The sequence below is a fragment of the Arachis hypogaea genome, chromosome 2, assembly GCF_003086295.3.
Source record: "Arachis hypogaea cultivar Tifrunner chromosome 2, arahy.Tifrunner.gnm2.J5K5, whole genome shotgun sequence".
NCBI lineage: Eukaryota > Viridiplantae > Streptophyta > Magnoliopsida > Fabales > Fabaceae > Arachis > Arachis hypogaea.
In genome coordinates, this window is record NC_092037.1 from 99,018,306 (window position 1) to 99,030,805 (window position 12,500).

Genomic DNA, 12,500 nt, shown 5'->3' on the forward strand with positions numbered 1-12,500 from the left:
TTTTATTTCAAAAGCATTAGTTTTTTCGAAGTAATTTCTTTTTTTACATTAAACAGATATCTATGTTTGGCAAAATTTTGAAAAAAGTGTTATAATATTCAAAGTTTTACTTTAGATAGAAAGATAGAAAAAAAGAGGGGATAAAAAAAAATGGCTAATTAATCAAATAAAAGAACTATTTGTTTTACGGAACAGAAGATATGTCTTTCACATGACTTGTAGCAATAAAAAAACTATATCAGTTGCATGGCAGTTCCAAAGAAACGCACCTCGAGATCCAAAAAAAAAATCCGAAAAACTCTTTGGAAAAGGAGAGGTTTTTGGACAGCATTGAAAGCTTATTCATTAGCGCAATCAATTTCTACGGGAAATTCAAAAAGTTTTTTTGTATAAAAAATACAAACGTTGGAATACTCTGAATTAGCTGGATTCTATTCTCTAATAGAATATAGAATTTGTATATAAACAAAAATAGTTTCAAATAGTTATATTTTTTAATAAAATCAAAGAAACAGAATTTTAGAATTATTTTTATTTAATAGAATTTTTAAATAAAAATAATTCTATTAAATAAAAATTTTTACTTATAACTCATATAAATATCTATTTTGGAATCTATTTATTTTATAAGAAGAAAAAATATTTTGAATGGAATATTTGAATGGAATACTAAATTGGTGATCCAAAAATGATAAATTTTTGAATTTCTTTTTTTAAAAGAAAAAAAGAATATGCATCTCTTTGGATTCAAAAATGAAATAGAAATAAAAAAGATTTGATAATAAATGAAAAACTACGAATTTTTTGTTCCATTTCCGACGAGATAATAATAATAATTATTGAAATGTTTATATCTTTTGTTAAGCTCTTTCTATATATACGAATTCTTCTTATTCATTTGAATATATGAATATAAATATATATTCAAGTGAATAAGAAGAATTCGTATATATAGAAAGAGCTTAACAAAAGATATAAACATTTCAATAATTATTATTATTATCTCGTCGGAAATGGAACAAAAAATTCGTAGTTTTTCATTTATTATCAAATCTTTTTTATTTCTATTTCATTTTTGAATCCAAAGAGATGCATATTCTTTTTTTCTTTTAAAAAAAGAAATTCAAAAATTTATCATTTTTGGATCACCAATTTAGTATTCCATTCAAATATTCCATTCAAAATATTTTTTCTTCTTATAAAATAAATAGATTCCAAAATAGATATTTATATGAGTTATAAGTAAAAATTTTTATTTAATAGAATTATTTTTATTTAAAAATTCTATTAAATAAAAATAATTCTAAAATTCTGTTTCTTTGATTTTATTAAAAAATATAACTATTTGAAACTATTTTTGTTTATATACAAATTCTATATTCTATTAGAGAATAGAATCCAGCTAATTCAGAGTATTCCAACGTTTGTATTTTTTATACAAAAAAACTTTTTGAATTTCCCGTAGAAATTGATTGCGCTAATGAATAAGCTTTCAATGCTGTCCAAAAACCTCTCCTTTTCCAAAGAGTTTTTCGGATTTTTTTTTTGGATCTCGAGGTGCGTTTCTTTGGAACTGCCATGCAACTGATATAGTTTTTTTATTGCTACAAGTCATGTGAAAGACATATCTTCTGTTCCGTAAAACAAATAGTTCTTTTATTTGATTAATTAGCCATTTTTTTTTATCCCCTCTTTTTTTCTATCTTTCTATCTAAAGTAAAACTTTGAATATTATAACACTTTTTTCAAAATTTTGCCAAACATAGATATCTGTTTAATGTAAAAAAAGAAATTACTTCGAAAAAACTAATGCTTTTGAAATAAAAGACAAAAATTCTTATTTATTCGATTGGGTCATGTCATATGAATTTAATTTTACTGCATATCAAACAAAATAAACGAATGTTTTTATTTGATTTGACAAATTTCGTTTTATGAGAATTTTTTACTAAAATACAAATATTAAAAAAAGTGTATTAGGAATTTGAATTTGTTTATTCGACCTTTTTTAGTACTTTGAAATATTCGGAAATATTAGAAGTATTGTGCAAAGATTCAGAAAAATAAATAATTCTATTTATATGTTCACTCTTTTTTTTTTATTAACTGAAGCCTTTACAAAAGAGATAAAACCGACGAATAAGAAACAAAACTCATTAGGAAAAAAAATATTTTATCTTTTATTCTTTTTTTATGGAATATACACATCAATCTTTATGGATCATACCTTTCATTCCGCTTCCAGTTCCTATGTTGATAGGGGCGGGACTTCTATTTTTTCCCACAGCAACAAAAAATCTTCGACGTAGGTGGGCTTTTCTCAGTATTTTATTGTTAGGTATAGTTATGCTTTTTTCCGTCGCGCTGTCGATCGATCAAATAAATAACAATAAGAGTTTCATCTATCAATATGTGTGGTCTTGGACTATAAATAATGATCTTTCTTTAGAATTTGGTTACTTGATCGATTCACTTACCCTTATTATGTTAATATTAATCACTACTGTTGGCATTTTGGTTCTTATTTATAGTGATAATTATATGTCTCACGATCAAGGATATTTGAGATTTTTTGCTTATATGAGTTTTTTTAATGCTTCAATGTTGGGATTAGTTACTAGTTCAAATTTGATCCAAATTTATATCTTTTGGGAATTAGTTGGAATGTGTTCTTATCTATTAATAGGTTTTTGGTTTACACGTCCTATTGCAGCAAATGCTTGTCAAAAGGCATTTGTAACTAATCGTTTAGGGGATTTTGGTTTATTATTAGGTATTTTAGGTCTTTATTGGATAACGGGTAGTTTGGAATTTCGGGATTTGTTTCAAATATTCAATAACTTGATTTTTAATAATTATCTTAATGTTTTTTTTGTTACTTTGTGTGCCCTAATATGGAATCCATTTTAACAATTAAAACTTGTCCCGATTTTAATTTTAGTTCTAGTCCATTTTTTGTTTGAGATAGACATACATTTTCACAAATAAATTGTCCCAGGCTAATTATTGTAATCGTTTTTTCACAATATTTAGAATCATAATCATGATGGAGAAAATCCCAATTCAAACGGAATGTATTTAATTTTATGTTGCTGCATGGATCGGGCTTATAAATATATTCAGTTAATAGGAATAGGATGAGTAGAATCCATAAAAAATACTTATCGAAAAAAGTGATCCATTGAGTCATACTAAGTATATTTGAATTCTATTGATTATAGACTATCTTTATAACAATATAAGAAAAAAATGCGATATATAAATTCAATATTCTAAAATTAATAATTATATATAGCAGGTACAAATATTAAATCGAGGTACCCATTCTATGATAAACTTACCTTCCATTTTTGTGCCTTTAGTGGGCCTAGTATTTCCGGCACTTGCAATGGCTTCTTTATTTCTTTATGTTCAAAAGAACAAGATCTTTTAGATACGGACAATAGGCACAAATCAAGTATATTTTTTTAGATCAGGGAGCAACTTGATGAATAATCACTCCTAAAGGTTTACACCATAATAGTGCTAGTTGATGAGAGTTACTTCGGAAACAAAGAAGAATCAAGTCAAATTCATTTACTTGGGTTTGGTTTATTTATTCTAACAATTCCAATAAAACAGAACTGGATCTAATATGAGTTGGCGATCAGAACGTATATGGGTAGAACTTATAGCGGGGTCTCGAAAAACTAGCAATTTCTGCTGGCCTTTATCCTTTTTTTAGGTTCATTGGGGTTCTTATTGGTTGGAATTTCCAGTTATCTTGGTAGGAATTTGTTATCTTTATTTCCGTCTCAGCAAATTCTTTTTTTTCCACAAGGAGGCTTTGTACATATATATCGTTCAAAACTACGATTTTTATCAGCTGTAGGAAACAAAAAAACTTCATAGAATATAAAAGTAAAAAAAAAATGAAGAAATAGAGATATGCCTAGATACTTTTTTCTATGGATAAAAGATCCAATTGATAGAGGAAGCGCCGTAAAGATCAATTGGCGAGGTTTTAGGCCGAGACAATAAGAACTGCTTACAACTTATATCATGATACAAAATCTATCATGATATAAGAGTTAGGAATCCACTTATGTAATAAAGTTGATCCCCTACCCTAAGGTTTTGAGCAGCGGTGTAGTATCAGATCCCACAGATAGTAAGTCTTTTCTTTCTTATGAAAAATAAAAAGAAGTCTTTCTCAAAGATTCTATAGACCATAGAAATGTCATATTAGAAAGTATATGATATATGAAATTGAGATAGTTACCTTTCAGAAAATTAGAGAATGTTAATGTAGATGTGTTATTCTTCGGAAGGTAGGAGAAAAGATAAAACTATAAAAATAAAAAGAAAAAGAGATGAAACCCTTTTTTAATCAAAATTCAAGTTTGAAACTCATGTAGTTAACCCATTCCATTTTCTTTTGGTTAATTCCAGAAAAATGGAACAATTGACTGCTGAGCCGTATGAGGCAGGAAACTCTCAAGTACGGTTCTAAGGGAAGGAATTTACTCACCTATTCCGACCGCGGAGAACAGGCCATTCGACAGGGAGATTCCGAAATTGCTGAGGCTTGGTTTGATCAAGCCGCTGAATATTGGAAACAAGCTATAGCCCTTACCCCCGGTAATTATATTGAAGCACAGAATTGGTTGAAGATCACAGGGCGTTCTTAATTTAATAAAAACACTCTTTTTTTTTTTAGTTCTATTTATATTATTCTATATACCCTTATATCTTAATATATATTATTTCCATATTTATTTTTATATTTCTTACTATATTTATCTTACTAAATAATCTTATTTATATATTATTATATTTAATATTTAGTTTAGAATATTTAATGCATATTTCATTTAAATGTATATTTAATGTATTTAAATGTATATTTAATGTAATTAAATGTTTGTTGTCTACATCAGTCCATCCAATAAAACTGAAAATTTAGAATAATATTCTATATATCTATTATATAAATATATTAGGCTATAGTAATAGTCAATCCAAAAATTCCATTATATCCCTTCTAAAAAAATCGTTCTTTTTCGTCTCGTATTTTGTAGAGATAAATGGTATGTGGATACAGCAGAGAATTTGCCTTTTTTCTGTTATTCAAACTAAAAGTGAAACTCAAAAAAGAGAACTCAAAAAAACTAAAAAGAAATAGCAGTATGGCCTCTAGCAATGCTGATGACTGCTCACGTAATTGGAAATAGAGTGCATAATAATCTCTTCTATTAAATTATTTAATAAGACAGACATAAAATAAATTCCATCTTTGAATTTCAAATTCAAATCTGAATCCCCTAGCCTAGGTTGCACAAAAAAATTATTGAATTGAAATTCAAAGTCCAGAAGGAGTTTTAGAGGATTCAAAAAGGTCCGTTGAGCGCCTATATCTTATGTCATAATAGATTCGAACACTTGCCCCCCCTTTTCTTGAATTCCTGCTTTTATCAAAAACTGTTGCGGAGACGGGATTTGAACCCGTGACCTCAAGGTTATGAGCCTTGCGAGCTACCAAGCTGCTCTACCCCGCGGTAAAGAGAAGAATTGACAACTAATGCACAAACAAAGATTGAATGTGCCCCTTTATCATTCTGTACAAATAGAATAAACCATTTGTACAGAATGGTAAAGGGGCCCTCTTATGATCGTTGATCATAAAAATGAATAAAACATTGAAGAGAATTTTTCAACCTACCCTTACCAACTCGATCTTGTTGCACCAGGCAACAAAGATGCATTAACCATTTCACGAAGTATGTGTCCAGATAACCCAAAATCCCGATAATTTGCTCTTGGTCTTCCGGTCAATTAATAAAGACGGGTTGTAATTGTATAGCGGTATCTGAAAACATATCTTGGGGGCGCCCTAAAGCGCTCATGGTATCATTATGAATATACAAACCAAAACTGTGAAAGCCTAAAAATATGCATACCCAGTTTAGATGTGATATGATTGCATCGCGATGCCTAAGGACACGATCTAATAGATCGTTGTATCGAGTAGTTGGATCATAGTCTCTTACCATAAAAATGGCTGCGTGCGCAGCAGCACCAACTATGAGAAATCCACCAATCCACATGTGATGTGTGAACAATGATAGTTGGGTCCCATAGTCGGTAGCTAGGTATGGATAAGGAGGCATAGAATACATATGGTGAGCTACAACAATAGTCAAAGAGCCTAACATAGCTAAGTTAATAGATAATTGAGCATGCCATGAAGTTGTTAGGATCTCATATAGACCTTTATGACCCTGGCCTGTAAATGGACCCTTATGGGCCTCTAAGATCTCTTTTATACCATGACCAATCCCCCAGTTGGTTCTATACATGTGACCAGCTATCAGGAAAAGAATCGCAATAGCTAAATGATGGTGCGCAATATCAGTCAGCCATAAACCGCCAGTTACTGGATCTAATCCTCCACGAAAAGTAAGAAAATCCGCGTATTTTGACCAATTCAAGGTGAAAAATGGAGTTGCTCCCTCGGCAAAACTGGGATAAAGTTGAGCCAAAAGATCCCGATTCAAGAGAAATTCATGAGGAAGTGGAATCTCCTTTGGATCTACTCCAGCATTTAAAAATTGGTTAATTGGTAAAGATACATGTACTTGATGCCCGGCCCAAGAAAGAGATCCAAGTCCTAGTAATCCTGCCAAATGGTGATTCAACATAGATTCTACATCTTGGAACCAAGCCAATTTTGGAGCAGCTTTGTGATAATGAAACCAACCAGCAAAAAGCATTAAGGCTGCAAATACTAATGCACCAATTGCGGTGCAATAAAGTTGTAATTCACTAGTTATTCCAGATGCTCGCCAAATCTGGAAAAAACCGGAGGTTATTTGTATTCCTCGGAAACCCCCGCCAACATCACCATTTAATATTTCTTGGCCCACTATTGGCCAAACCACTTGGGCACTAGGTCCAATGTGAGTTGGATCACTTAGCCATGCTTCATAATTGGAAAAACGAGCACCATGGAAATACATGCCACTAAGCCAAAGAAAGATGATGGAGAGTTGGCCGAAATGGGCACTAAATACTTTTCGGGAAATCTCCTCTAAATCACTAGTATGGCTATCGAAATCATGAGCATCAGCATGTAGGTTCCAAATCCAAGTAGTAGTATCGGGTCCCTTAGCTATTGTTCTTGAGAAATGACCGGGTTTTGCCCATTCCTCGAAAGAAGTTTTTATGGGATCTCTATCTACCAAAATCTTTACTTCTGGTTCCGGCGAACGAATAATCATTGAGTCCTCCTCCTTCCGGACAACACATACAAAGAGACCTGCCAATATAAAAAAAAAAGATTAGTGAACTTTTGAGAGATTTTTATATTGAGTTTCTTTCTATTCTATCTCCCATCTATCTATTCCAATTTTTTTCTTTAGTTATTCACTAGAACAATTATGATCCGGAAGTTAATCCGGGGCAAGTGTTCGAATCTATTATGACATAAGATATAGGCGCTCAACGGACCTTTTTGAATCCTCTAAAACTCCTTCTGGACTTTGAATTTCAATTCAATAATTTTTTTGTGCAACCTAGGCTAGGGGATTCAGATTTGAATTTGAAATTCAAAGATGGAATTTATTTTATGTCTGTCTTATTAAATAATTTAATAGAAGAGATTATTATGCACTCTATTTCCAATTACGTGAGCAGTCATCAGCATTGCTAGAGGCCATACTGCTATTTCTTTTTAGTTTTTTTGAGTTCTCTTTTTTGAGTTTCACTTTTAGTTTGAATAACAGAAAAAAGGCAAATTCTCTGCTGTATCCACATACCATTTATCTCTACAAAATACGAGACGAAAAAGAACGATTTTTTTAGAAGGGATATAATGGAATTTTTGGATTGACTATTACTATAGCCTAATATATTTATATAATAGATATATAGAATATTATTCTAAATTTTCAGTTTTATTGGATGGACTGATGTAGACAACAAACATTTAATTACATTAAATATACATTTAAATACATTAAATACTAAATCGAGTTGGAAAAATGGCATTCATAATTGCATTGAAAGTTATCTTCGTTCTCAAATCTGTATTGTTAGTCACATTTTAGGTGAAAGTGATAAATACAATGACAGTTACTTTTATACTTCTATTTGTGGTAAGGGCGGAAATAGTAGTGAAAGCGAGGGTTCTTCCATAAAAACAACTATCACGAATGAGAATTTAACTAAAAGAGAGGATTCTAAAGATCTCGATGAAACTCAAAAATACAAGCATTTATGGATTGAATGCGAAAATTGTTATGGATTAAATTATAGGAAATTTTTAAATCAAAAATGAATATTTGTGAACACTGTGGATATCATTTGAAAATGAGCAGTTCAGATAGAATCGAACTTTCGATTGATCCAGGTACTTGGAATCCTATGGATGAAGACATGGTCTCTATGGATCCCATTGAATTTCATTCGGAAGAGGAATCCGAATCCTATAAGAATCGTATGGACTCTTATCAAAGAAAGACAGGATTAACTGAGGCTGTTCAAACAGGCACAGGTCAACTAAACGGGATTCCTGTAGCAATTGGGATCATGGATTTTCAGTTTATGGGGGGTAGTATGGGATCTGTAGTAGGCGAGAAAATAACCCGTTTGGTCGAACATGCTGGCAATCAACTTTTACCTCTTATTCTAGTATGTGCGTCCGGAGGAGCACGTATGCAAGAAGGAAGTCTGAGCTTGATGCAAATGGCTAAAATATCTTCTGCTTTATATGAGTATCAAAAAAATAAAAGGTTATTCTATGTATCCATCCTTACATCTCCTACTACTGGTGGGGTGACCGCCAGTTTCGGCATGTTGGGCGATATCATTATTGCCGAACCCGATGCTTACATTGCATTTGCGGGTAAAAGAGTAATTGAACAAACGTTGAATACGACAATACCCGAAGGTTCACAAGTAGCTGAATATTTATTCCAAAAGGGCTTATTTGATTCAATCGTACCGCGTAATCCTTTAAAAGGGGTTTTAAGTGAGTTATTTCAGCTCCATGCTTTCTTCCCTTTGTGAAAAATTTAGCAGAACTTAAAAGATTTTTTTTCTTTTTCCAAATAAAAAAATTAAAAAGTGTATTATCATACCTATGTTCCTTGCGGAAATAGAAGGCGAAATCAATCCATTTTTTTAGTTCTACGTTTTACATTCATTCTTTCTATTTTTATTATTTTAATAATATATTATTATATATAGAATTAGATTCTATTTTATACTCCTCAATATACTCTTTTCTACTCATCCTATTCCTATTAACTGAATATATATATTCAGTTAATAGGAATAGGATGAGTAGAATCCATAAAAAATACTTATCGAAAAAAGTGATCCATTGAGTCATACTAAGTATATTTGAATTCTATTGATTATAGACTATCTTTATAACAATATAAGAAAAAAATGCGATATATAAATTCAATATTCTAAAATTAATAATTATATATAGCAGGTAATTTCTATTTTATTCGAAATAATCAAAAGAATATCCCAATTACTAACTGAAAGAAAGAGAAAGACCCAATCCAGATCATAATGAAAGATTCCCGTGTTTTCCTTCGGAAAGGTAAAAACTAAGACGAAAAAAAAATCGACCCTTCGAGTATTACAAATTGTATGAAAAAAGATTATAGAAGTAAGGGGCTTTAAAAAAGATATAGATATATGGTATCTATCTATGTATATTGAATTGCGAATATAGAAATAATACAATTATTTCAGATTCGACAAAATCTGGATATCCGATATAGATGAAAGAAAGTAAATAAAATGGGTGGAAACATTTTTCAATAGCGGAATATATTTCTAATAAATTCTACAGTTCCGACATAATTATAAAAAAAAACTGAAATGAATTCTCAAATAATTCCTTTATATGGATCATTCGGGGTTGAGACCAAATATCAAAATAACATTGCCAGAAATAAATGAGATAGTATCTCCATTTATTCATCAAAAAAGGCGCATTCTTTGAAGCCAGAATGGATTTTCCTTGATATCTAACATAATGAATCAAAGGATCCTTGAAGAATGATAAGGTAGACGAAAAATTATTCGAAAAGACTTCTACAAGATGCTCTATTTTTGTATAGAAATAGATTCGCTCAAAAAGAACGCTAAAAGAGTTTAATCGTAAAAAAGAGGATTTTTTACGTAAAAAAAGGAAGATGGATTCGTGTTCACATACATAAAAATTATATAGAAACAAGAAAAATCTTGGATTACTTTTTGAAAAAGTAAAAATAAGTTTTTTTTGAGTAATAAGACTATTCCAATTACAATACTCATAAAGAAACAATCTTAATAAATGAAAAAGGGGTGGATCTTTCACCCAGTATCGAAGAGTTTGAACTAAGATTTCCAGATGGATAGGATAGGGTATTCGTACATCGGAAAAAAATTTTAAATATGTAAATTTATCCTCGAAAAAGGAAAAAATGGAATGAATTGATTGCAAATTATTAAAAGATTTTATGATTTCCGCCTCCTCTAAAGAAGAACTTAATTGTCATCGGTTCAAATCCGATAAGGGGCTTTGAGCCCGACCCTTTTTCATTCTCATAAAACAAAACCTCAGCAGTAGTATTGGTCTTTTGTAGTTTTCGTATTTGAATGCAGAATAGAGATATTGTTGTTGTTCTTTTTTCGAAAAAAAAAAAACTAAGAGTCTAATTTCAGTAGAAAATAGAATTCTGAATTGTAATAAACTATTGTTATCATTCTAATGAATGATAATCAAATTTTAGTAAACAATTTCTACTTAGTCTATTTAGTACTTAGTCTATTTATAAAGTAGAACATTTTTATCAGTCTCTTTTTTTTATTTAATGAATAATGATATCTTCTTTATATTGCTATTTTCGATTATTCCAATAAAAAAATTTCGAAACATTAAAAAAAAAGTAAGTGGACCTAACCCATTGAATCAGAACTATATCTACTATTCTGATATTCAAATTCGATATAGATGAAATTTATCTTTTTTTTTTAGACTTCTTTTTGATTTGTACTTCGTAAGAATTAGTCGATATTTACGATTAAATCCTCCCGTTCCTCAAGATTCTATAGGAATATTTTTATATTCCCTTTCTAGAGCTTATTCCAAGCTCCAAAATACAAGTCATTTTTTTTTGAACACAAGAGAAGATCAATTTCCATTTCTATAAAATGGGATATGATATATAAAAAAAATACATCAAATCATGGCTTCACGTATCAAATATTTTCTTTTTCTATCGGTGCTTCCGGTATATTTCCGGCAATTAATGACTGGGAGAAAGAGACTTTTCACTTACAGTCTCTTCTCTTATTATTTCTATTATTTTATTTAATATTAATTAAAATATTTTAATTCAATTAATATTAATTACTCGGATAGATAGATAGATAGATAAAAATATCGAAAAAGTAAATAGAAAAAATATTAGAAATTTCTCTTTCTCTTACCGTGATCTACAAAAAAGTAGACTTTGGAGTTTTTTTTAACTGAAAGAAAGGAAAATAGAACAAAAACGACACTAAAAGAAAAAATCTTGAAATAAGATTCAAATAGAAAAGTAATAAAAAATAGAAAGTACTAAATAAGCCAGTTTCCTAGACATAAAAATTAGAAGAATTTTGAAAACATTTTTTTTTATTTTTTCAATTTCACAAAAATATTCTTTGAATATTATTCTTTGATCAAAGGAACGGAGTGTGCCCGGGCTCCGCTGGTAGCGCGAACGAGAAAAGGTATCATTTTTCTCTTGAAAAATTGTTAAAAAAAAATTTCTATCAGATTTATGAGTAAATTTATGAGTCATAAGACAATTAACCATTCATGACTTAGGGGATTTGATTTAGAAGAATAAAAAAAGGAATAGCCGGATTGAGTTCATGGATTCAACTTAACCTAGGTATCCATAGAGCAATAAATGATTTTTATATCCGAAACGCATTAGAAAAGAAGGGAAATCTACGAGAAAAAGAATCATTATATAAATGAGAAAAGCCTCCAAGGTCCCATCCCCAAAATGCTAGGAGGTGTTCGGAAATGGTTGAAGTAGTTGAATAGGAGGATCACTATGACTATAGCTCTTGGTAAATTTACCAAAGATGAAAATGATTTATTTGATATTATGGATGACTGGTTACGGAGGGACCGTTTCGTTTTTGTGGGTTGGTCCGGTCTGTTGCTCTTTCCTTGCGCCTATTTCGCTTTGGGGGGTTGGTTCACAGGTACAACCTTTGTAACTTCATGGTATACTCATGGATTGGCAAGTTCCTATTTGGAAGGCTGTAACTTCTTAACCGCTGCAGTCTCTACTCCTGCTAATAGTTTAGCACACTCTTTGTTGTTACTATGGGGTCCTGAAGCACAAGGAGATTTTACCCGTTGGTGTCAATTAGGTGGTCTGTGGACTTTTGTTGCTCTCCACGGCGCTTTCGCATTAATAGGTTTCATGTTACGTCAATTTGAACTTGCTCGATCT

At 30.6% G+C, this 12,500-nt stretch overlaps 1 non-coding gene across 1 annotated transcript; it reads right to left on the minus strand.

The window, feature by feature from the left end:
* Positions 1-5,463: 5,463 nt before the first annotated feature.
* Positions 5,464-5,537, minus strand: TRNAM-CAU (transfer RNA methionine (anticodon CAU)). The gene has a single exon. It is a non-coding gene; the product is annotated as a tRNA-Met (tRNA).
* Between the last annotated feature and the right edge of the window lie 6,963 nt (positions 5,538-12,500).